A 27,164-nucleotide genomic window follows, 5' to 3' on the forward strand; every position below is an offset into this window, starting at 1 on the left:
GCCTAGGATGTATATAAAATGGAATCCTTGTATAGTGTTTGTGGGAATGAATATTGATCTAACTACTGTGGAAATTAGCACAGATGTTTCAAAAAAACTAAAAAATAAAACTGTCTTAAGATTTTGTAATTTCACTCCTGGGTATGTATATCTGAAGAAAACAGAAACACCAGTTCAAAAAGATACATGCATTTCAATGTTCATAGCAACATTGTTTACAATTGTCAAGATATGGAAGAAACCTGAGTCTCCATCAATAGACAAATGGATAAAGAAGATGTGATATATTTATACAACAGAAAACGACTCAGCCATAATAAGGATTGGTATTTTACCATTTTCAGCAACATGATGGATGTAGGGAGTAAGTCATATAGAGAAAGAGAAATACTGTATGTTATCATTTATAGGTGGAATCTAATAAATAAAAGAAAGTACTGAATATAACCAAAAAGACTTATACTTACAGATATAAAGAATATACCAGTGAGGAAAGGGAAGGTAGGAGGGGCAAGATAAGGGTAAAAGCTTAAGAGGTACAAACTATTGTCTATTAAACAAACATGCTACAAGGACATATTGCACAGTACGGGGAATAGAGCCAATATTTTACAATAAATGTACGTGAACTATAATCTATAAAATTTTTTAATTACTATGCTGTATGCCTGAAACTAGTAGTATATTTAATGTAATATTTTAAATCAACTATATGTCAATACATATAAATAAATAAAACAGAAAATAGACCTTATATCTTTATATTAATAGTATCCTGATAAGGGAAGATGTTTCCAATGTGTAACATTCTAATACATTTAAAATTATTATTAGAAATCTGAACACTATAAATGCTTTAAAGTATATTTTAAAAGAGCATTTGAAATGCAATAGCTACTTCTGTAGGAAAAATTTGTAAAAGTCAACTATTCATATTACACTGAGTAACATTAACAACTCTATGAATTATGCTTGGTTAAAAATATGCTATCAGATTGGACAACAGCAGTAACATACATATCATTTTGGCTTATACAATAGTAGTTATTGATATATATCAATATACCTATTTTTAGATATATAGATCTTTTTATTTCCATGTATAATTTATCTATTTGCCAATCTGTGTAAGTATATCAGTAGTTATTAATATAGCAGTCAACCTTAGCATCTTGAGATTTTTAAACTGGTTGGCTTTGTAATAATACCTCCACTTCACATTTCTGATAAACTGTCATAATCAGCATACTATTCAAAGAAAGTAACTGTAGGATCAAATGCATATAAGTAAACACTTCAAACTTAAACACTTTGAACTCTGTCCTCCATTTAATTTGTATCTATGTATCTCAGTCAGCTGCCTCAACTCCCTTCACTTGGAGAAAGGGGGAATGGTAGCTTATGAATAGGTTACTCATAACCACTCACACATAATATTAAAAGCATAATTTTTTACAAGTAAAATAGAACTGTAAAGTTTTTCTATGTTAATTTTTTCCTAGAAAAATTTAAGTGTTTCACTCCATGTATTATGAAAGTGCACATATTGTCATTTCCTAGTTTGACTATATCTATGAAAACCACAATGATTTAAAGCCATTTCAAATTCAAAAACATTAAGAATGTTTTCTAAGACTATAAGAAAAGTGTACTATAATAGTAATACTAAAATATGATTTTTTTTATTTTAATAAAAGATTTTAGAATAGTTTGCAAGATTCCGAGAACTGTGAAGCTAAGCATAAATGCTATAGAGAAAACAAAAAATATATTAACAGTTTATTAGGGATATACATAATCAAAAATTGAATTACCCTATAAATTATTTTTCAATTTTTAAAATAGTAGACATTTTATCTAAAATATTTGAGCAAAAATTTTTTGTGGGTAAACTAACTTGTTTGTCCACAGGCATTTGCACCCACTAAACACTTTATTTATTTATTTTTTATTTTAAAACTTTACATAATTGTATTAGTTTTGCCAAATATCAAAATGAATCCGCCACAGGTATACATGTGTTCCCCATCCTGAACCCTCCTCCCTCCTCCCTCCCCATACCATCCCTCTGGGTCGTCCCAGTGCACCAGCCCCAAGCATCCAGTATCGTGCATCGAACCTGGACTGGCATCCACTAAACACTTTATAAGTAATCCTCTTTGTGTAGCCATATGGCATATTCATTTTATACTCAAATATCAAAGAAAAATGGAAGATATAATACAAGTAATATTTTAGAAAAATATCTGAACTGTTATTTGATGAAGTAATTACTCACAGAACGTTTTTAAAATCTTGTATAATGAATTCATTTTTTTAAAGCATCTGGTTATCTCTCTGACTAAAAATGCAATGCCAATTATATTTTATAGGTAGCAATTTCTTTTTACAGTCTAAAAATTGGATCATAAAAGGAAAACAACTGTGGTTAGAATGTATTTTGCATATTTTGAGAAACGTAATGAGATCCGAGGCACTAAATCTGAGGAGTTCAACTTAAAATCAAAATCACATTACTGAGTTTAATTATTTTTGGAGGCCGTCTTTGGATGAAATTGCTTCCACAAACGACAGAGTTTTATGCACAATCACTACCTTTAGTCTACGTAAAACTATTGTGTTTTTTAAAAAAATAGCAGTCATTAAAAAATATTGTTTAGTTTCTAAGTCATATCTGACTCTTCTGAGGCCCCATGGACTGTAGCCCAGCAGGCTCCACTGATTATGGATTTTCCAGGCAAGAATACTGGAGTTTACATCTCTAATAAAAAGCTACCATCACCAACTAAATTTTAAGATATGATATAATGTAGTAGGATAGTTATTTTTTCTATTATTTTATAGGGAGAACCCATGTTTTCTTCCAGCATCATCAGTCTAAATAATGAGTGCTTTAATCAAAATCAGTAAATATAGAGTACAATTTTAAAATATCATACATATATAGTCTCAAGTGCTTTAAATCACCATTTTCCACCTAAATGAACTAGATATTCAGCATCCTAAAATAAAGAGTATTATTTGTTGCAAATATTATCAGAAAAACACCAAGGCTAGTCTAGACATATCAGATCCAAATGTGGAGCAAGAGACAGAGAATTATAAGAGGACTGAAAAAAAGTAGAAGTGAACATGTAACTTACTACAAATGTTTTTAAATAGAATTGCAGTGGAACAAGTAATGGCCATCAAAACATGACAGGTCCCAGTCTATGGAACCCGTATATGTTACCTTAAGTGTAAAAATTTTGCAGATGTGATTAAGCTAAGGCCCTTGAAGTAAGATTTCCTGCGTCACCCCAGGCAGGCCCTAAATTCCATCACAAGGGTCCCTTTAAGAGAGAGATAGAGCGAGATGGGACAAAGGGCCATGAGCCAAGGCAGACAGCTCCAGAAATGGAAAAAGGCAAGGAATGGATTCTCTCCTAGAGCCTCTAGAAGAAGGATGGGACTGTTGACCTTGATTTCAGCCCAGTGACTTGATGATATAAAATTTTAAACTATTTATGCCAAAACAAAATACAAACTGTTGCTATTGTTTGTCACAGATATAACATAGGATTAGTAATATAAATATATATGTAATAACAACTAATAAATTACTAACATCCTAAGTTATAGAAAAGCTATCTCTAAAATGAGAAATTCAAAGGACTATTATGTACATATATATTTAATACTCAAATTGAAAAGCATCAAAGTGAGCTAATATATTTTCTCCTAACTTGACAAAAATCCAAGATTTTGTTTATATTTTTCAGGTTAAAGGTGTGATAAATTAAGCACTAGCATACTCTTCCTAAAAAAGAAACAATACTATCCTAGATAAAGGCTTGATGTGTATATATGTATAAGAACTGTAACTGTGTATTGTATTTGACACTGTAATTTAAGTATTAAAAATTAGTTTTAAGGAAGTCATCAAAATGAGTTACTTATAAAAGTGCTATTTCAGCAGAAAATAGTTGAAAACAATAAAAATGTTTAATAACTGGAGAAGACATTACTGTAAAATGATATAGTACAATATGATGATACGATTGTATACCATGATTCTTAAGTATAATTATTGACATTGGAAATGCTTTTAGTTGTAAAAATTGGTGAAATATGAATGCCGAAGAGAAAAACTAAAATATCAAGCTGTAAAATGTATGAAAAAAAATTTGCAGAAAGTAAAACAAACCAAGAAAATAGTATGAGAACATTTATTTAAAAAGTAAACCTAGAAAGACTTATTCTCAAGTTTTGAAATAATTAATTCTGAGTGTAGCAATAGAAATGAATTAACTGTCTTAGTTTTAATCTCTAGTGGTTCCACATTGAGGTTTTGGGTAGCTTTAAAATTTTTTAAATATAAGTATTTCAACTTTTCAGAAAAATGTCATATAGTATTCACTCTGATATCCACCATCACTGTTAAACCAACATTCACATATTGATATATTTGTTCCTTATCTCTCCATTGTATTTTATATTTTAGGAAATGAAAAAATCAGCAATATAAAAAAATAGCAAACTATCTCTCTCTCCTTCTGTTTTTAGGGTTAACTGATATCCCAAAGTTGGTGTCTTTTCCAACATTTGCATTCGGAAAAAGTTATCCAATTTTTAACCGAAATAAATTTCAATAACAAAACCCTTCAGTTAAGAAGAGGTAAGTAAATAAAGAGTGATAAAATTTCCAAAATACAACAAAACATTTTGACTGGCCCATAAAAAGAGGAAGAATAAAGGGGAAATATCTGCAAGATATCAGCTATTCTGCCTCCAAAATACTTTGAATAAATTCAAGGAGCAACCACACTCTTGATCACTTCAACCACCACCACCAAAACTACTCCCACCAGCTAGCTGTTCAGAAGAGAGTGTTGCTGCTCAGACAGCATGAGGCTTAGAGACCTTAAGAACTACAGCTATTGATCCATGCAGCGCTTAGAAGGTAAAATACATGTTGAGCTTAAATTATTTCTTCAAAAGCTTTTAGGTGAGATTTATGTTCTGGATTACGTTAGGACAAACTGACTAGGCTCTTTTATAGTTGAAAAAAAGAAAACCACTGAACTACTTTCTGCTTTGTGTTAGGCAGAATAAAGCAGTCATTCTCTTGTCACACACCATCCCATAGCTGATAGGTAGATAACCATACATACAACCTGCCTTTATCACTTCAAGATAGAAACTGGAATTTGTGGTTTCTTTTCTGGTAATGACAGACGAAACTAACACTTAAGATATACAATAAATCTTAGTTTTCTTTTCATGTACAAATTTTTTCCCTCACCAATCCTCTGCTTTCTCTTCAAATCCTAACTTGTTCCTTAAAGGCTGCTAATACTTTACCTGAGAGAAAATTACCAAAAGAAAATTAAAAAGTACTTCAAGTTCTTGACAACACCATCCTGACACATAATCACGATGCTTTGTGTATCATTCATGCCTGCGTGTGGCATGCTCTAGCAAGTAAACACTCCATGACAGCAAAAGGGAACCATGAACAGTATAACTTTTTGCTGGGAAGTTGTAACATATGGTTAAGAAAATATTTTACTGTATACTGAATACTTGTCTTTCTTGGGAATCAGCAGATATACACTGAGATTCCTCTAGAATTTGTCTCTACTTATTCTGCCAAAAGGTAAAAACTGCATCCTTTCACCCAGTTATCTATGAAGAGTTAACATATTTTTTCAGAAACATGATTCAATAAACAGCATATCAATGATTGTTTTTAGTGCTAAAAGGTTTTCTTTATGCATAGCACCTAAAAAAGTTCCACTTTTTTTTTTTTTTTTTAATTACACTCTGTGTGTTGGGAGGGACTCCATCTAAGAGACACAACAAAAAGTTTTTTTAAGCCTTTTAATAGCTCAAGGTTCCCACTACAAGGGAGTGTAGGGCTTCAAGGAACAAAGAAAGAACTGCTCCTCAGTGTGACTGGTTTCTCTGGTGGCATGATCTGGGTCAGAGCAAGGCCACATTTGGCTGGACATCTGTGATCCAAGCTCTAACCTCATGTGGAACAGGAAACCTGGGTGTGTCTATACTTGGCAAACCAGTGCAATATTTCATGCAGCTCAGTTTCTTCCCTTGCCTGTTTCTGAGGAATAAAGTGCTTCTCTATACCTTGTTGGATACCAGGCCTCTCGTTCCTAAGAGGATCATGTTCTGCCCCAACCCTACGGCTTCTGTACCTAAAGATTGCCCAGGATCTAGAGAATCTCTGAAAGGGCCATTCTCCAATTCCACCCTTCCTCTTTTATTAACCCTGCTACTGAAACTCTTTTTGACTAAATTATGGCAGGGGAGTGTTTGTTCTCAGCATAGCAATTAAGACCAAGCTGGAAAAGATTTTAGTAAGAAAAGGACATGTGTTGGTCACAGTCCAAATTGTTTTTAACTTCTTTTTGCTGACATATGCAGATACAGTCAACACATTCAGGTCTCCTATTCCCCATGGTGGTGGGTTAAGATATTTTTTCAGACATATAGATTCAGTAAATAGTATGTCAACTATTATTTACAGTGCTAAAACGATATTCTTTAAGAATACCACCAAAATATTGTTTTTAATTAGAAATAAACAAAATACTTCACTATACTTAAAGAGACATGATTCCAACTAGATGTAATGTAACATACGGAATTAGTGGTGAATTAGTGTCTAGCTCCAGAGAAGGCAATGGCACCCCACTCCAGTACTCTTGCCTGGAAAATCCCATGGACAGGGGAGCCTGGTAGGCTGCAGTCCATGGGGTCGCTGGGAGTCAGACACGACTGAGCGACTTCACTTTCACTTTTCACGTTCATGCATTGGAGAAGGAAATGGCAACCCACTCCAGTGTTCTTGCCTGGAGAATCCCAGGGACGGGGGAACCTGGTGGGCTGCCGTCTATGGGGTTGCACAGAGTCGGACACGACTGAAGCGACTTAGCAGCAGCAGCAGTGTCTAGCCCCAACTCTTACTAAACGTGATCTTAGGCAAGTCACATACATAATGAGTTTTATTTTTATTGATTTTTAAAAATTTGTCAAATGTCCTTCTATTTTATAAAGCTATTTTAGAATTCAAGTGAGCTACTAAATATATAAATGTTTTGTAAAAGATAAAGTAGGTTATGCTTGCATAATGCTCTCAGGAAAGAAAAACAGCTACCTCCAGGTCTTTAGACTCTGTGACCAGTTTTCTTTCTAATTGACCATACTCAAACAAAAATATTATCCCATTTCAAGAAGCTTGATTTTTTCCTGCCTAGTCAAAATTTATAAACTTTAAGAGTCCTTGTACATCCTCTTGCAAAAGGAGATATCTTATAATGAGTTACTGGTTGGATTTATAATACTATTCTGGTGTGATGTTTTTAGAGGAAAAATATCACGTGAAAGCATATAATTAAGCATAAAAGGCAATTTCTTATATATAATTTTTGTTACTTAAAAATATATAAAAATTTACATTTTTATACATTTTGGGGTCTCTGGGTTAAAAACAAACAAACAGAATAAAGCAACATTATTTAACTGTTTAATTGCTTCCATTTTGTTTGGGAAACTTAACCTTAATTTAACCTCTGTGGCTACCGTGCAAGTCAAAGTCAAATGACTTTGACGATCCTAGCACCAGAATAATAAACTCTTTGGGGGCTTTAAGCCTCTTTACCTTTAACAGGGGAAACTGAGCAGTCTTCAACTTGTTTGTGTTCGTTGATTGATAATGAGCAGTTTCTCTGTCTACATCTGTGTGGGACTTATGTGAGGTCTGCTTTAGCCTGCTGGGAGTTGAGAGGAGGGAGAAGCAATCACAGTGGGTTTAAAAAATCGTTCTAAAGATGACATTTGGGAGGCAAATATTTTGGCCATATGCCAGTGTGTTTTTTTTTTTTTTTCTTAACCCTAAAACAAGCTTGGCACTTTACATTTTCATTTTAATCTGTTTTCACAATTCAATGTAACTTGACAGTCCAGTATTTCTTAAGTAGTGGAAACTTTCTTCAGGTGGCCGCCTTTATCAATACGTTATCTAAAAAAGTAAACGATGAAGGAAAAACTCCAGACTTACAGTATTCTGATTTCCCCATTTCCTACAAAACCTATTAAGAATAAACTCTTGTCAATTATGGAATATTTAATTTTTACTTTTGTTTTCCATTCAATTCGGCAAAAATGTCCATGTCCAGCAAGTACGTAACCTCCTGAAGAGTTAATTATTTTGTATTAAATGGGGATGAGACAGTAGTGATAAAATTCATAAAATGTACTCTTCCTATAAGACTTTTCTTACCATAAAAATTTCAGGTTTAAATATAATCCATGCCTTTTAAATACTTTATGCAACAAGAAAAGTGTTTTTCAAAACGCAGCAAAGTATAGCCTTAATAACACTATGAGTTTCTTTATTCTGTGCAATTGGCCGCCCTTAATTCTATCAGTGTTGCAGTGCTTTGAGTTTTCAGGAACAGTGGTTAAAATGAAAAGTATCATTTGCTAATCTAAGGTGCTATGCTTTGGTAAATGATCAGGAGACCATCTGCGTTGGAATTTCTGACTGAGAAACAGCAGGTTAGAAGCCAGGAGGACTGATTTACATGAGTGGGAGCGAAGAATCTGCTTCCAAGTGGACAGGAGGACTTGAAGCCAGTGCACATGGTCAGAAGAACTGCCTCCAGGATAAGCAGCGTATTCTCATTTATCCTGTAGTGATGACATCTATGCTTAAGTGAAGACAGGCAGACTATTTTTGAGCAAGAGGGCTGACTCAAGTAAACTATATGTCTTTACAGCTTGAAAGGCTACCCATGGAGCAGAGGTCCTGCAGAAACCACGCTACATGTCTAGTGACTGACCTGGTACTCTTTACACAGAACATATTATTACATGACTCATCCTGCCTCACCACATCCCCTGAGCAACAAAAGTAGTTTCATCTTCAGATCAACTGTTACGATTTCCTGGTCACTAAATCTACAGGATTCTCACGAGTATTAGGACGTCTCTTCAGACTAACCTGGAACAACGAGAGAACACAGACCTTTTTTCACCCATCTAAGCAGCTGCTCTACTTTGATAAGGGGGTTAGTAAAACCAAGCATGTGATTCCAGGTCCACAAAAATCAAACACACCAGTTGCAGAGAACTTCTCATATGCCTATTCCTGGTATGGAAGACTAGAGAAATTTACTTTTAGGGTCCTGAGAAATTTGATATCACACATTCTTACAATAAATACAACTACAAGAATAATATGGTTTTTAAAAATAATATTCTACAATTCAAGAAAAATGAATCAGAGACAAAATGATATACAATTTTTTGAATATGCAGATCAATCAAAAAATATTCAAGTATGCACTAGACTGAATGGAAAGCAAATGCTCCAAACAGTCCCTTTCCCTGTATGTTATTTTTCTCTGGAGGGATGTTGGTAGGTGTTGAGAAAGAACAAGATCAGTCTTAGACCACTTGACTGGTGCCAGGTAGGCAGTGATTCTGAGAAGCTGTTAAAATGTAGTATCACATAATTTAATAGCCATGCAGAATAGGGTTGATAATCATTTATGAAAGATTAAAGATGGAAAAGCCATTCATACTCAAATAGAAGAACACTAATTTCCTAAAAAGGCAAACCACAACATAACACAGGAAGAATGAGATTTTCTTTCCAGATGTGATATTGAATCTGCTGCAGCATATACAACAAAATGGACTATACATGTAAGATCTGTTGTTGAAAGTCTCTTCGTAAGTTACGAACCTGTCAGAACTATTACTGCTTATTAAGACATTTCTGTAATCCTCAAAGAATAGTTACCATCTATGAAAACCAAACTTCCATGTACACATACATTAGAAAAACAAGTTCTCACCTATAGAGTAATTCAGGATTACATACAAAAATTGAGTCTCTGTTCTACAGTGAAGAATCGAGATACATTGAATGATATAATATAAAATACATTATTTTACTCTCCTATTCATGAACAGAAATTGTATTCTATAAACTCATCAATTTAAAATGTTAAAAGTGTGAACTTAAATAAAGTTGAATAAGAGAGCCCAACTCTGAAAGCTTTAGAAAGCATTTCCTTTGTGCTTAAGTAACAAAATCATTCTTTCTACAGAGGTCAACGTTTTGCTGAATGCAAGTTCTGATTAAAAAAATATTATATGACTTTTGATAATATTAATTAAATCACACAGCAAATATTTCCTGGGAGTTGTGTGGAGAACTTGCTAAAAGTTTAGCAAGACAGATTTAGCCCCAGAACTGCCCCCCGCCCCCCCGCCCCCACCATGAGTTTCTAATCTAGTGGAAAGTCCAAAAGACAAAATCTGTGATAATATTTTCAAAGTGCCTGTTTGATTAAGTGAAAGTCATCACTTATTTTCAACTTTAATGAGATCAGTTTGGTAGCGATTAAATGTATGTAGAATAGATATAGATATACAATCTATGTGTTATATATGCATGTATGTATACTATACACTATAGTTACATATAGGTATGTAATGTATTGTTATACATGTACATATCATATGTGTTTTACATATTAATACATGTATATATCTACATAGATCTGGATATTTATCTGTGAAAGAAAGAAAAGAAAAAAGAGAGTAGCAGCTAGAGAGGGGTGTGGGAATAGAGAAGCTGTAGGTGAAAGACATCTTATTGCCAAATCATGATAAGAATTATCCAGTAAAGAATTGTCTAGTAAAGAAGCAAAAGTTGAAGTTTCTGGATTGAAGCAATATAAGATAGAGTGAAAACTCCAAGAAGGAAATAGAGAATGAAATCCAGAACACAAATTGAATAGAAGGAAGGAAACATCCACTGTATTGAGAGGATATAAGAAAATTATAAGCAATGAGACAGCTACATTTATCAGCTAGCAAAAGTTGGGATAGTTCTCATTTGATGGTTATTTTCTCCATTACAGTTTTGGTGGCTAAGTTATCTCTCAGAGGATGGGATGGAGGAAGGGAAAGGCTATATGTGGGGAAGATAAATAAATCTTGACATGATTTCTGTGGAAAGCTGTGGAGAGTTGATGAGGAAAACTAAGAAACACTGGGCAACATTAGGGCCTGGTTGACGCTTGTCATCATGAATGTGTACTGTTACTAAACTTCACTGTTTTATTTTTCTCTAGCAGTTCTGGTGGAAGTATGAAGATGACAGGTTATTCAAATGATTCAACACTGGGGTTTAGCAGAAAGGTGCAAAGAAGTTAAACTGGCCTGGAGAAGTGAGATATTATCCTGATAGTGAAATATAATCTAAACTTGTAAGATTATAAAGAAATGAAAAATAGTAACAGTTGAGAAAATAGAAACATCAGGCTATTGGATGGTTGGATGAGATGAAGTACTGATCTCCTTTACTGGGAAAGAGAGTGCCAAAGAAAGGAGGCTGAAGACTGAGTTGTCTCAATCTTTTATTCCAAACCCCTCAAGGTGATGACAAGTTGCAGATGTGACTATCAGATTTAGTCACTGAAGTTGAGTTAAATGGAGATGAGACCAAGGAAATGAAATGGCAAATTCTCAGCTGAGCAAAAACTGAAGACGCTGAATTTACCTAGAAAGTGAAAGTGAAGGTCACTCAGTCATGTCTGACTCTGTGCGTTGCTGCTGCTGCTGCTAACTCGATTCAGTCATGTCCGACTCTGTGCGACCCCATAGATGGCAGCCCACCAGGCTCTGCCGTCCCTGGGATTCTCCAGGCAAGAACACTGGAGTGGGTTGCCATTTCCTTCTCCAATGCACGAAAGTGAAAAGTGAAAGTGAAGTCGCTCAGTCGTGTCCGACTCTTTGTGACCCCACGGACTGCAGCCTACCAGGCTGCTCCATTCATGGGATTTTCCAGGCAAGAGTACTGGAGTGGGGTGCCATTGCCTTCTCCAGACTCTGTGTGTAAGGAAGCAATAATACATGGTTGGGGAAAAATCACTTGAGTCAGGTACTGAAGTTCAGCAAAAAACAAGAAATGTGTTGGAGGTCAGTGAAACTAAGTAGGAAGAAAAATGAAGGGAGACAGAGTTGAATACATAGTCTAAAATTAGAAGGGCTTTTACCTAAGAGTTGAGGTGTTATGATTTGAATACTTCTTTGAGAATGAAATCAGAGGACAATGAACCATAACACTCCAATATAAATTTTAAATAACACGAAATTCATGAAAATCATTACTTTTAGTATCTTTTCTTCGGACATTTCCCCCCATTTTCTATTTTTTTTAAAAATTTTAAATTGAAGGATAATTACTTTACAGAATTTTGTGGTTTTATGTCATATACCAACAAGAATCAGCCACAGGTACACCCATGTTCCCTCCTTCTGGACCTCCCTCCCATTTCACTCCCCATCCCACCCTTCAGCCTGTCACAGAGCTCCTGTTTGAGTTCCCTGAGTCATACAGTATATTTCTGTTGGCTATCTGTTTTGCACATGGTATTGTAAATTTCTGGGTTACTCTCTCCATACATCTCCCTTTCTCCCTCCTCTCCTCCCCTTGTGTCCATAGGTCTGTTCTCTATGTCTGTTCCTCCTTTGTTGCCCTGAAAATAAATTCATCAGTGCCATCTCTTTAGATTCCATATATGTGTGTCAGTATATGACTGGGGGCAGGAGGAGAAGGGGACGACAGAGGATGAGATGGCTGGATGGCATCACTGACTCGATGGACATGAGTTTGAGTGAACTCCGGGAGTTGGTGATGGACAGGGAGGCCTGGTGTGCTGTGATTCATGGGATCGCAAAGAGTTGGACGTGACTGAGCGACTGAACTGAACTATTACAATATTTATCTTTCTCTTTCCAACTTACTTCACTGTGTATAATAGGCTCTAAGGTTCGTCCAGCTTATTAGAACGGATTCAAAAGTGTTCTTTTTTATGGCTGAGTAGTATTCCATTGTCAGAGAAGGCAATGGCACCCCGCTCCAGCACTCTTGCCTGGAAAATCCCATGGACAGAGGAGCCTGGTAGGCTGCAGTCCATGAGGTCGATAAGCGTCGGACACGACTGAGCGACGTCACTTTCACTTTTCACTTTCATGCATTGGAGAAGGCAATGGCAACCCACTCCAGTGTTCTTGCCTGGAGAATCCCAGGGACGGGGGAGCCTGGTGGGCTGCTGTCTATGGGGTCACACAGAGTCGGACATGACTGAAATGAGTTAGCAGCAGCAGCAGCAGAAGCAGCAGTATTCCATTGTATCTATGTACTACAGCTTCTTTATCCATTCATCTATAGATGGGCATCTAGGTTTCTTCTATGTTCTAGCTATTGTAAATAGTGCTGCAATGAACACTGGGGTACATGTGTCTTTTTTAATGTTGCTTTCCTTAGAGTATGTGCCTAGGAGTGGGATTGCTGGGTCATATGGTGCTTTTATTCCTAGCTTTTTAAGGAATCGCCATACCATCATCCATAGGGGCTGTGTCAGTTTACATTCCCACCAGAAATGTAAGAGTTTTCCCTTTTCTCCACACCCTCTCCAGCATGTATTGTTTGTAGACTTTTTGATGATGGTCCTTCTGAGCGGTGTGAGGTGGTATCTCATTGTAGTTTTGATTTGCATTTCTCTAATAATGAGCAATGTTGAGCATCTTTTCATGTGCTTGTTAGCCATCTGTATGTCTTCTTTGGAGAAATGCCTCTTCAGGTCCCTTTCCCACTTTTTAATTGGGTTGTTTGCTTTTATGGTATTGAGTTGTATGAGCTGCTTGTATATTTTGAGAATTGTCAGTTGTTTGATTTGCTATTATTGTCTCACCTTCTGAGGGTTGTCTTTTCACCTTGTTTGTAGTTTCCTTTTCTGTGCAAAAGCTTTAATTTTAATTAGATCCCACTTGTTTATTTTTGTTATTTCTGTTACTCTAGGAGGTGGGTCATAGAAGATCTTGCTTTGATTTATGTCAAGTGTTCTGCCTGTGTTTTCCTCTAAGAGTTTAATAGTTTCTGGTCTTACATTTAGGTCTTTAATCCATTTTGATTTTATATTTGTGTATGGCATTAGGTCGTGTCCTAATTTCATTCTTTTGCATGTAGCTGTCATTTTTATTTTACTTTGACTATTGCAAAGTGCACACATTTTAAGTACCAGGTGATTAACATTTACGTACCATGTAATTATCACCCCATGATCACCACTATCCCAGAAATTCACCTTCTGCTCCCTCCCCATCACTACCCACACATCTCAACATGCAATTACTTAATTAGGCTTTTATCATCATGAATCAGTTTTATCTGTTTTGCATGTTACTATCAACAGTTTTGTATGTCTGTGGGCCTACATATGTATACCAAAGACATTTATAAGAGGTTCGTGATAGCACTATTCCTAATCACCTTCTTCAAATTTTAGTGGAGTAAAAATTGGTGAGTACTAGAAGCAGGAGGAGAAGGGGATGACAGAGGATGAGATGGCTGGATGGCATCACTGACTCAATGGACGTGAGTCTGAGTGAACTCCAGGAGTTGGTGATGGACAGGGAGGCCTGGCGTGCTGCAATTCATGGGGTCGCAAAGAGTCGGACACGACTGAGTGACTGAACTGAACTGAACTGAGAAGCTTGTGTGTCTTGTCAAGCTCCATTTTTGACTGCTGGAGACAAAGTCTGAGTGAAAGACAGAACTAAGATGAGGATTCAAAACTTAACTTGAAAGCAGATAACCATAATGGAGTGAAGTACCCAGGAACATTAAGAATCTGGCCTGAGCAGGCCTTGGCTCAAAGTTGAAAAACAATATAACAAATAGAAATAACAATGAAGATTTTTGAACAGTGATCATAATAAATATATTCTTCTAATAGCTGCAGAAACATTATCTTGTCACAAACATTTTGTATGGTTGCTATTCTTACCTGCTGGTTATAGGTGACTAAACTGAGGTATAAAGAAGTAAGATTTTGCTAAGTTTGTTCCCGTCTCCACCTAGGTTTTCCATTCAGGCTACCTGCAATCAAAGGCAACATACTCTCAAGGCCAGGCCTTTCCACACTGAGCCTTGACCCTCTTACAAAGACCGTAGAATTCCATCTAGAAATATATGGGAACACATCTGCTACACCACAGCAACTCTGCTGAAACTGAAAACCTGAAGAAATATTCAAATTTATAGTCTTTGGTGAATAACTCTGGAGTCTACATTCTCTCTTTGGTCTAACCTAGAAAACTTCAGAGGTTTCTCTCTCCTGTGTCCTTGTATTATTTCCATTGTTTACCAAACTTCTGTGATTTTATTCTTAGATCACGTTCATCATCAGTCTCATTAGGAGAACTGTTACTGATAATGAGAAAAATAAAGATGGCATAGAGGTTAGCAGCTAAAGCAAAATCACTTTCCAAAATAAGAACAGAAAAATTCTGCAACACTGTACTGATGTTTTCTGATCCTTTAAACAATCGCCACCTAGGCAAGACTTCAAACTGTAATGTCTTCTTTCACTGTGATGACAGATGAACCCATTCTGTTTCTGTCACTTTTTATTCAACTTTACTGAGTATCTAGAGATTTATAATATTTTCCCAAAGCAAAAGAATAAAATTCACTGTGCAATTAGCATTTGGAGTTTTTAGAACATAATATGGGTGAAGGGGGTGAGAAAGATGATGTGATGAAGGCGACATCACATCCAGACTTGAGTCTCTGTATAGTTGCTTTTGCACAAGGGCAGTCCCTTTATTTGTATAAATACATGTACATAAACGGGCTTCCCTGGTAGCTCACCTGGTAAAGAATCAGCCTACAGTGCAAGAGACCTCAGTTTGATTCCTGGGTAGGGAAGATCCCCTGAAGAAGGGATAGGCCATTCACCCCAGTATTTTTGGGCTTCCCTGGTGCTCAGCTGGTAAAGAATCTGCCTGCAATGTGGGAGACATGGGTTTGAGCCCTAGGTTGGGAAGATCCCTGGAGGAGGGCTTGGAGAACCCCGTGGACAAAGGAACCTGACGGACTACAGTTCATGGGCTCACAGAGAGGCAGACACGACTGAGCGACTAAGTGTAGCACATGTACGTATATATACACAATGTAGAGAAAAAACTACAAAACTGACTTTCTTTTACAAGAAGTGACATGTTAAGGTTAACTTGAAGGATATTGCTTTGTCATATTTAGGACTCATTAAATTTCAACCCACTCCAGTTTTCTTACCTGGAGAATCCCTAGAACAGAGGAGCCTGACAGGCTATAGTCTATAGGGTTGCAAAGAGTCGGACACAACTGAAGCAACTTAGTACTCACACATGCCTGGAAATAGTACATGGATTTGTGAAATGAAGTTATTTCATGTGGCTATACTTAGGTCATATTAAACAATACTAAAAGTTATTATCAGTATCTACAAGTGATTATTTTTCTTTAACTCTTTTAGTATTGAATGATGAAATATATTCTTAAAATCCTGTTAACATTCATTATAAGAGGTCACTGCTCTGAGGCCAAGGGATTCTTTGGATATTTTTTTAACCTATGATCTTACATTATGATTTTATCTAAAAGTATTTTTTAAGGCAAATAAGGAAAACAAAAGCCTAGTGAATGTAAGCATCTGTTTGGAAGTCCTCTAGTTAACTACAGTAATAAAAATGATGAGAAGAGGTACTGGGTTTGCTGAACAAAGGAGCTTACCAAACATTGGAGAGTAGCACTGAAGGGGTTACTGTTTAGCATATCGTACAATGGAATGGAAAATGCACACTGGCTTCAAGTTCAAAGGGCTGGGGGAAACTTTGGTAACTTTATCCCCTTTAGTCCCAAACTGTGAAACAGCATATGGTTAACATCCTTTTTTGGTGTTATTTTTAAACTTCTTTATGAGATATAAATAAAAATATTCTGAACCCTATAATGACTTTTCTCCCTGAATGGAAACTCCTCGAGTTGTGATGGGCAAGGCAGTACCTCTCCCAGTCTGCCTAGCGGACAACTTTTCTCTTCACTGGAGAAGCATGAATAGATGATGGAGAAATTGAAATTGAAACAGCCGATATAGTTATATTCCTGCCCTTTTATATCCCCCTCTGAGCTTTCCCATGGCATAGGTATTCTAGACATAGAACACTAAGATAGATAAAAGGGATATTTAAAAAACTTCAAAAATCATTTGGGAGAAGAGAGTGTCTCCACAGTTTTCAATGAGTCACATGAAAATAAGGGAATATCCTTTTCTGACTAACAATTTCTGACTCTATGGCAGCTAGTGGATTGGTCCTCCTAAATCACACAAGATTTTTTAAGGAAAAAAAGCCAAAGGAAGTAATAAATGTCAGACATTCATCAAAAGCAGATTGGGCACTTTAATTTTTTTTAAATTTTATTTTAGCCTCTACCGGAGTTCTTTGAAGTTGTAACAAGTAACCCATAAGCAGTTCAAATCTACTGTAAACAGGTTGGCCACGCTACCTGTTTTAAAACTTAACGTCCTTACCCCCAGGACATTAGGAAAATGGGCCCTGCTATAATATATTCTGAAATAGAGACCTCAATTCTCTTTAATTTTCCTCAGTATATGTTTAGAATTTCACTCAGTATAATCAGGTAACATTTAAAGTATTAAGATGTATACACATGTGGGCACTGGCATAACACTCAAGTCGTTTGTTTAGGGCAAGAATGTGTGCCTATTCTGAAACAGAAATCCTCACAGGGACTGGCTAAGGCCTCCCAACAGAAATTAGATAGGGCCTGCTGTGATTTTCCCTGATCTGATTCATCAGCAGTGTGTGCACTGTCTCTCCATAAATGAAAATGAAAAGCAAAAAAGACTTGAAACAAAATTTTATAAAGACCCTAATTTTTGCCAGTGCTTAATTGTGGCAAAATTGGTGTGTTTACATTCATAAATGTAAGGAGTATGGTTTGGATAGAATAAATGTCATGAGTCAAATAACTTAATAAACCAGTGAAAGAAAAGCATGTGGACCAAAATCAGAAAAAAAGATGATGAAAATTTCTTGTCCTGTTTTAGACATATTAAATAGAATGGTATTTCACATCTTGTGTTCATACCTTTCCTGTGATAATTAAAAACCTATTGCAAAGACTCATACTTTTTCTACTATAAGAGAGAACCACATCTCACTTTGAAGTGCTGAAATCAACTCTTTGTGTTCAAAGCCTCATCTTCTGCCTTTCATCTGACAGCACTTTCTTCTGTGGCATCAGAGTACGGTGGGTTCCACCTCCTTCATCATGTAGACTTATATCCAGCACTTCATTTACTTAGTTTGTTCCTTCCTGGGGGGGGTGGTCAGTGAATGGATGAGAACTTCAGGTTTACTTAAGAACTAGTAGTCTAGTTATAAGCTCCTATTTCCAAAGCTCAGATGTTGCCCTTGCTTAGTTGGGAGTCATTTATCAAATTCACTTCACTTCCTATGACAATGTACATTCATAGATGGATGTGAGATCTCCACTGAACTCTTGAGGAACTCTTTTTCACTGTGTAAGAGTTCAGAGGAAAGAGAAAATGTGACATTGAAATCTAAAAATATTCTGTATTTTGAGAAGATAATTCTACCCTTTTCAATATAATTCAAGACAACAACAATCTACTCAGTTTCTGTAGGAATTTACATATTTTGAGACTGGTAAAAATAATCTCTCCTGCTTCATTTTTCTTACCACCTGATATTTAAATAATAATATTTTTAATACTTCTGGTGACAATGAATATTTGCCTTGTGTGGTTTCACAGAGCCCTAGAAACAGTCTGTCAATATTTATTTATTAATCATTGCTACTTTACTGCTCCAAGAGACAATGAATAAATGGTGCAACCAAAATTACAAACTAGGATTCTTCACTTGCAGCCATAATTCCAACCACAAAACCTCATTCTTCTCTTTAAGGTATTGCTACAGGAAACTAGACTTACTCCAAAGGCAAAACTCTGGGGATTATCTGAACTAGAAGGGATGATTTTTTTTTCTTCTTTTCTGAGCTGTGGCTTTGCCATCTGTTATATTTCCCTTGTTGCACAAAATTGGTTTTTATGACCAAGAAAATAAAATTCTGGCAAAGAAACAGGATATCTTATGATGATCTGCTATTTTAGAGACCAGTATGTGTAAATAACTTCAATATCATATTTGAATTCTACATATTTCATATAAATTAGTTTCTCTAAGAAGATTAAAATAAAGCATTTGAACACTTAAAAATCTATATTGTATTTTTAACTAATCAGTGATGATTATCAACAACTTTTTGTACTCAGTTTATACCGCAGAAGATAAGTTGTACAGAATGCTATTTTCCAATTAATTCTATGTAACTTGTACAATTTTTTGAGTCAGCTTATTTCTTATCTCCTTCATCTGGCTACCAACATCAGGATAAATTACCACCAAGGAGAGGAGTAAATTTTCTACACTACCTCATTCATTCTGAGAACAGAAATTGGTTCTCTAAAGCCTTTCAAGACTGATGTTTCAGGTGAAATATATTTAAGTTTTATATATATACATATATATATATATATATCTGTGTATGTATGTTGTTGGAATGGGTGGGGAAGCATCTGGTGTAAGATCTGGGGAAAGTATGACCTGAATATGCTGTTGAGAAAAAAGATAATGGGAATGGACTATTATTTAATTATCCTACAATAAATCCTAGGTACTTATTTTAGAAAAGAAAACAGGAATATTTATGGTACTGAGACAGAAGTAGAATCTTTCCTTGCTAAGATCAAATGTTACCCAGGAGGGATGCAGATGCTATAAATTAGTTAGTTTAGTTAGGAGAAGACATTAGTTAGGATAAGACATTAAAAAAAGATGTAAGCCCAAGAACTGGGAGATTAGCCCAGTAAAATAGGAAGCCGAACGGTTAGAAGTATACTGTGCCATAAATCTAGGGCAAGGCCTCCTGCTGTTTCTGGTGGAAAGGCAGTGATCTAGGGCAGGGGCCACTGAGGATACCAATAACAGCAAGAGTCATGTTCTTTATCTCAACATATTTACTAGTAGGATGGGGCCTAACATTTAGTTGTTAGTCAATAAATACAAGTTGAGTTAACAAGTTTATGAATAAATGAATGAATGAATAAAATGATATGAGAATGACTGAAAGTTATAAATCGGTATATCTTTGAGAACTTTATGGGAGAACAATATAAATAAAATATAACTCTCTCCACCATAATAATACTCACATTTGCTTAATAAATAATCTGTACTAGACACTGTAGGTTTGTAGTAAAGATCCTGCTTGCCAATGCAGGAGACATAAGAGACACAGTTTCAATCCCTGGATTGGGACCATCCCATGGAGAAGGACACGGCAACCCACTCCAGTAGTTTTGCCTGGGAATCCCATGGACAGAGGAGTCTGGAGGGCCACAGTCCACAGGGTTGCAATGACTTGAACATGACTTAGTGACTGAGCATGCATGTACACTGTAATGGGTACAGTGATAAAGCACTGACACTACTTATAACTCTCACAGTCATTCATTAAACTGAATATTGTTATCTCATTTAACAGGAAAGATCTTATTTACACAGATATCCAGAGTCCTTTGAACTAACAATGTCTATAAAAGCAAGATTATATGTTTTGGGCCTTGTCTGTGAGGACTTTGCACACTAACATCTCTAGCTTTAATGCTACTCTGAGCACACTGCTGCTTTATATCAACCAAGAAACCATAGCAATTATGCCTTTTACATAATGGCCATCTCACCTCTCAGGATTGCTGTATTGTTCAATACATAATCATACTAATGTACGTATTCAATAAAATACAGTCAACTTTTTTAAAAGATGGTAACTCTTCTGCATTAAATTATTTCCCATAAGAGGAAGAGCTAAAATCTATATCCATACTCATGACTATAGCTAAATCTATAAATTTATCTACAAGTATATGGGTGGTAAAATGACTTTTTAAAAAATGTAACCACAATAAACATTTACATTTAAACAAAATTTTAATTCACTAGTACTAGCCCAATGTATAACAAACATTTAATGCTTATTTTTCCTGTTTATGTTCTGTCAGCTTTACAGGTCAGATAAGTATTTCACAAAGTGTAGACTAAGAGCTTGTGAAAACTCTGCCAGGGTTTATTCAGAGTGTCAAGCACAAGATTACAGAGAGAGTAGATATCTCAAGGATGATCTACGGGAAGAAGAAAATGTGTTTTATTTGTGGAGGAAGTGGAAGGGGTTTTCTTTAAGAAGCTATAATGTTGGGTATAAATTATAAATTTATAGGTCTTTTAAAATTTGGCATAATTAAAAATAAATTATGTCAATTACACACTTTAACAAATGGAAAGTTTTCATTTATTTATGGTATCTTTCCTTTTTCTTAGCACTTCTGCAATATATTTTCCTGTTGATTAAATTTTTATAAATCTTCAAATTCTAAAACATATTTCTTTATATAGTTCTGGGTTGGCGTTTGTGCTCCTGTCTAATTTTACAGACCAAACTAGGCATGTGCAGGCAGAAACACTCACGATCTGGAAGTTCTAGTCACTCTCACTTGGAAAATACTGTAGGCAATGCAGAGTTCAAGGTCAGTGATGCTTGCCTCAGAACTAGAAAACCCCCGTCTTCTAGAACTTTTATACATTTTTTATAATTTTAATGTTGGCAACAGGACATATGGTATCTTTTTCTTAGCTTGTCTTTACATGCCTTTCTGGTTTCCTCATTGGGATATGTTATACTGTATGTCTGTCCCTCTGTGTCTATAAGTAAAGTTGTTCAGTCATGTCTGACTCTTAGTGACCCATGGACTGCAGCCTACCAGACTCCTCTGTCCATGGGATTTTCCAGGCAAGAGTACTGGAGTGGGGTACTATTTCCTTGGGTTTACTAGAAGTATGTAACATGTAGTTTGTTATAGTAGTAAATTACTATTAAATTATACACATACATGAAGCACTTGTGCATGTCTAGCACACTGTCAATGCTATTGATATATAAGTGTTGTTATCATTCTTTCTCACTCACACACAGGCGCACATGCACACAATGTCTTTAATAGCTATCTCTAGAAATGATGTTCCATACACATCATTTGCTGCAGCAAGTTTGTACAGCATTTGAAAGCAGGAGATTAATCTTACATCTCTCCAGTTTTTATTAAAAAGAAAGTGCATATTAGATATAGCAACAGCTTCAGATATGTAGATGATACCACCTTAAAGGCAAAAAGCAAAGAGGAACTAAAGAGCCTCTTGATGAATGTGAAAGAGGAGAGGGAAAAAGCTGGCTTAACACTCAACATTCAGAAAACTAAGATCAGAGAACACGATGGCAGAGGAGTAGGTGGACATGGAGTACATCTCTCTCTACATATGCATCAGGAATACAACTTTCAGACACAGAAAATCTTGCAGAACATGAGCTGAGAGTGGGCAGGAGTACCTGACCACCAGAAAAGAACATATAGAACCATTCAAAACTTGGCAGGACAAAGCAAGTAGGTGGGGAAAGAGGACAGTGAGCAGGACTGGACTTGTATCTGGAGGGTGAGGGAACTGAAGCAGGGGTCAAATCCCCACATTGGGGCAACTGTTTGGGACAGAGAAGCATTTGAGGCTGTTGGAGAGTGAAGCAGTTGACCTGTGACACTCTGAATGGAATGAGAATCACACAGACAATCATTGCCATAGCCATATGTACCACGGACAGGGACATAAGTCCTCTAGAAAGCACAGTGGCTGGGAGCTGGAACTTAGGGATGGAGAACAATCCCAGGGTGAGGTCTGCTGTTGACTGCAGGGGAGATGACCAAGGGAACATGAGGGAGGAGACTGTGGCAGGAAATGCCTGTGGAGGAAAACTAGGCAGCCGTAGAGGCAAGGCAATACTGCTCAGTCTAGCACAGGGGGTGGGAACATCACTGTAGCCTCTCTCTTTCCCCACACACCAGCTGAACAATAAAGACTCCAGAGACAGTGGCCACTTAAGTGCCTGACACACTGAGCAAGTGCCAGCCAGGCACTTCTAAAACTTTTGCAAAAATTCCAAGAAAGGAACACTTGAAAACTCATTGTATGAGGCCACCATCATCACCCTGATACCAAAACCAGACAAAGACAATACAAAAGAGGAAAATTAAGGTCAATATCACTAAATAAACATAGATACAAAAATAATTAACAAAATTCTAGCAAACAGAATTAAACACCACATGAAAAAGATCATACACCATGATCAATTTGGGTTTATCTCAAGGATGCATAAATTTTTCAATGTAAGCAAATCAATCAATGTGATACACCTTATTAACAAATTCAAACAAAAAAAAGACATGATAATCTCAATAGATGCAGAAAAAGCTTTTGACAAAATTCAGCATACATTTAAGATAAAAACTCTTCAAAAAAATGGGCACAGAAGGAAACTACTCAACATCATAAAAGGACTATACGATAATACCACAGCAAATATGATTCCTATTGGTGAAAAACTGAAAGCATTCCAAGACAGGAACAAGACAAGTATGCCCACTCTCACCACTATAATTCAATTTAAATTTGGAAGTCCTAGCTATGGCAATCAGAGAAGTAAAAGAAATAAAAGTAATCCAGATTGGAAAAGAAGTAAAACTCTCACTGTTTGCAGATGACATGATACCATACATTTGTTCTTGTTCAGTCACTCAGTCATGTCTGAGTCTTTGCAATCCCATGGACTGCAGCATGCCAGGCTTTACTGTCCTGTACCATCTCCTGGAGCTTGCTCAAACTTATGTCCTGTGAGTTGGTGATGCCATCCAATCATCTTGTCCTCTGCCATCCCCTTCTCCTGCCTTCAATCTTTCCAAGCATCAGGGTCTTTACCAATGATTTTGTTCTTCGCATCAGGTAGCCAAAGTATTGGAATTTCAGCTTCAGCATCAGTTCTTCCAATGAATATTCAGGGCTGATTTCTTTTAGGATTAACTGGTTTTATCTCCTTGCAGTCCAAAGGATTCTCAAGAGTCTTCTTCAACATCACAGTTTAAGGGCATCAATTCTTCGGCCCTTAGCCTTCTTTATGGTCCAACTCTTATATCCATATATGCCAAGTGGAAAAACCATAGCTTTCACTATACAGACCACTGTTGGCCAAGTAATGTCCTGGCTTTCTAATATGTTGTTTAGGTTGGTCATAGCTTTTCTTCCAAGGAGCAAATGTCTTTTACTTTCATGGTGGCAGTTACCATCTGCAGTGATTTTGGAGCCCCCCAAAATAAAGTCTGCCACTGTTCCCATTGTTTTCCCAAGTATTTGCATGAAGTGATGGGACTGGATGTCATTATCTTCATTTTTTGAATGCTGAGTTTTACATCTCCTCCTTCACCTATATTCAGAGGCTCTTTAGTTCCTCTTTGCTTTCTGCCATAAGAGTGGTTGTCATCTGCATATCTGCATATCTGAGATGACTGATTTTTCTCCCAGCAATCTTAATTTCAGCTTGTGCGTCATCCAGCCTGGCATTTCTCATGATGTACACTGCATGGCATTTAAATTAGCAGGGTGATAATAAACGGCCTTGATGTACTCCTTTTCCAATTTGGAAACAGTCCATTGTTCCATGTCTGGTTCTAACTGCTGCTTCTTGACCTGGATACAGAAAGTTTCTCAGGAGGCAGGTAAAGTGCTCAGGCATTGCCATCTCTTTAAGAATTTTACCAATTTGTTGTGATCCACCCAGTCAAAGGCTTTAGCATCGTCAATGAAGCAGAAGTTTTTCTGGAATTCTCTAGCTTTTTCTGTGATCCAACAGATGTTGGCAATTTGATCCCTGGTTCCTCTGCCTTTTCTAATCCAGCTTGAACATCTGGATGTTCTCGGTTCACACACTGTTGAAGACTAGCTTGGAGAATTTTGAGCTTTACTTTGCTAGCATGTGAGATGAGTGCAATTGTCTGGTAGTTTGTACATTCTTTGGCACTGCCCAACACTCTTCGGGACTGGAATGAAAACTGACTTTTCCAGTCTTGTGGCCACTGCTGAGTTTTCCAAATTTGCTGGCATTCTGAGTGCAGCACTTTCACAGAATCTTCTTTTTGTATCTATAATAGTTCAGCTGGAATTCCATCACCTCCACTAGCTTTGTTCCTAGTGATGCTTCTTAAAGCTCACTTGACTTTGCATTCCAAGATGTCTAGTTCTAGGTGAATGATCACACCGTCATGGTTATCTGGGTCATTAAGTTTCTTTTGTATAGTTCTTCTGTATATTCTTGCCACCTCTTCTTAATATATTCTGCTTCTGTTAGGTCTATACCATTTCTGTCCTTTATCATGCCCATCTTTGCTTGAAATGTTGCCTTAAGTTCAGTTCAGTTCAGCCCAGCCGCTCAGTCGTGTCTGACTCTTCGTGACCTCATGAACCACAGCATGCCAGGCCTTCCTGTCCATCACCAACTCATAGAGTTTACCCAAATTCATGTCCACTGAGTCAGTGATGCCATCCAACCATCTCGTCATCCGTCATCCCTTCTCCTGCCCTCAATCTTTCCCAGCATCAAGGTCTTTTCAAATGAGTCAGCTCTTCGCATCAGGTGGCCAAAGTATTGGAGTTTCAGCTTCAACATCAGTCCTTCCAACGAACACCCAGGTCTGATCTCCTTTAGGATTGACTGGTTGGATCTCCTTGCAGTCCAAGGGACTCTCAAGAGTCTTCTCCAACACCACAGTTCAAAAGCATCAGTTCTTCTGTGCTCAGCTTTCTGTATAGTCCAACTCTCACATCCCTTGGCATCTTTAATTTTCTTGAAGATATCTCTAGTCTTTCCCATTCTATTGTTTTCCTCTATTTCTTTGCACTGATCACTGAGGAAGGCTTTCTTATCTCTCCTTCCAAATAACTGAATTTAGATGGGTATATCTTTCTTTTTCTCCTTTGCCTTTTGCTTCTCTTCTTTCTCAGCTATTTGTAAGGCCTCCTCAGATAACCATTTTGCCTTTTAAATTTCTTTTTCTTGGGGATGGTTTTGATTACTGCCTCCTGTATAGTGTTACAAACCTCCATTCATAGTTCTTCAAGGCATTCTATCAGATCTAATCCCTTGAATGTATTTGTCACTTTCATTGTACAATTGTAAGGGATTTGACTTAGGTCATACCTGAATGATCTAATGTTTTCCCCTACTTTCTTCAATTTACGTCTGAATTTTGTAATAAGGAGTTCATGTTCTGAGCCACACTCAGCTCCCGGTCTTGTTTTTGCTGACTATAGAGCTCTCCATCTTTTGAAAATCTGTACATAGAATACATACTATATATAGTAAACTCTAAAGATGCTGTCAGAATATTAATAGAGCTAATCAGTGAATTTAGCAAATTTGCAGGATACAAAATCAATACACAAAGTCACATGCACATAAGTATATGTATTCTCACATACTAACAATAAAAAATCAAAATGAATAATTTGGAATCAATCCGATTCACCATTGCAACACAATAATAAAATATCTAGAAACAAATCTATGTAAGGAGACAAAAGAGTTGTATAAGAAAACTGTAAGACATTGACGAAAAAAATTATAGATAACATATACAGATGGAGAGAATTCCGTGTTCCTGGGTTGGAAAAATCAATGTTATGGAAATGACTATACTACCAAATGCAATCTGCAGATACAACATGATCCCAAACAAATTACCAATGGCATTTTTCACCAAACTACAAGAAAAAATATCACAATTCATAGGTAAGTACAAAACACCCTGAATAGCCAAAGCAATCTTGAGAAGAAAGAATGGAGCTGGAGTAATCAATCTTCCTGACTTCAGACTATGCTACAAACCGAGAGTTATCAAGACAGTATGGTACTGGCACAGAAACAGAAATGTGGACCAAGGGAGTAAGATATAAGGCCCAGAAATATACCCACACACCTATACATTACACATTATTTTTTGAAATAATGTATATATTTTGTATATATGTATATATGTACATATTATGTACAATGTATATATGTACATATGTAAATATACATGTACATATACATATATATATGTATATATTTTGAAATAATGTATATAATGTATGCATACAATATATACATTATTTTTGAAAAAGCAGGCAAGAATATACAATGGTACTAAGAAAGTCTCTTCAATAAGCGCTGCTGGGAAAACTGGGCCACTATGTATAAAAGAATGAAATTAGAACACTTCCTAATGCCATGC

The 27,164-nt window shown here is 36.3% G+C and overlaps 1 protein-coding gene across 5 annotated transcripts in view; it reads right to left on the reverse strand.

Annotated features, from left to right (window-relative positions):
* SEMA3A (semaphorin 3A) overlaps positions 1-27,164 on the reverse strand; it is a 553,854-nt gene that overhangs the window by 293,050 nt on the left and 233,640 nt on the right. For 2 of the 5 annotated variants that reach the window (XM_086398572.1, XM_086398574.1), the window contains exon 3: positions 7,661-7,772. The exons of the other annotated variants lie outside the window; for them this stretch is intronic. The gene's annotated coding sequence lies outside the window, so the exon portion shown is untranslated. The remainder of the gene's footprint in view (positions 1-7,660; positions 7,773-27,164) is intronic. 5 annotated transcript variants of the gene reach the window in all.

This window comes from Bos grunniens, chromosome 4 (genome assembly GCF_055505025.1).
Source record: "Bos grunniens cultivar Pamir isolate PY7600 chromosome 4, Bosgru_T2T1.0, whole genome shotgun sequence".
Classification (NCBI taxonomy): Eukaryota; Metazoa; Chordata; class Mammalia; order Artiodactyla; family Bovidae; genus Bos; species Bos grunniens.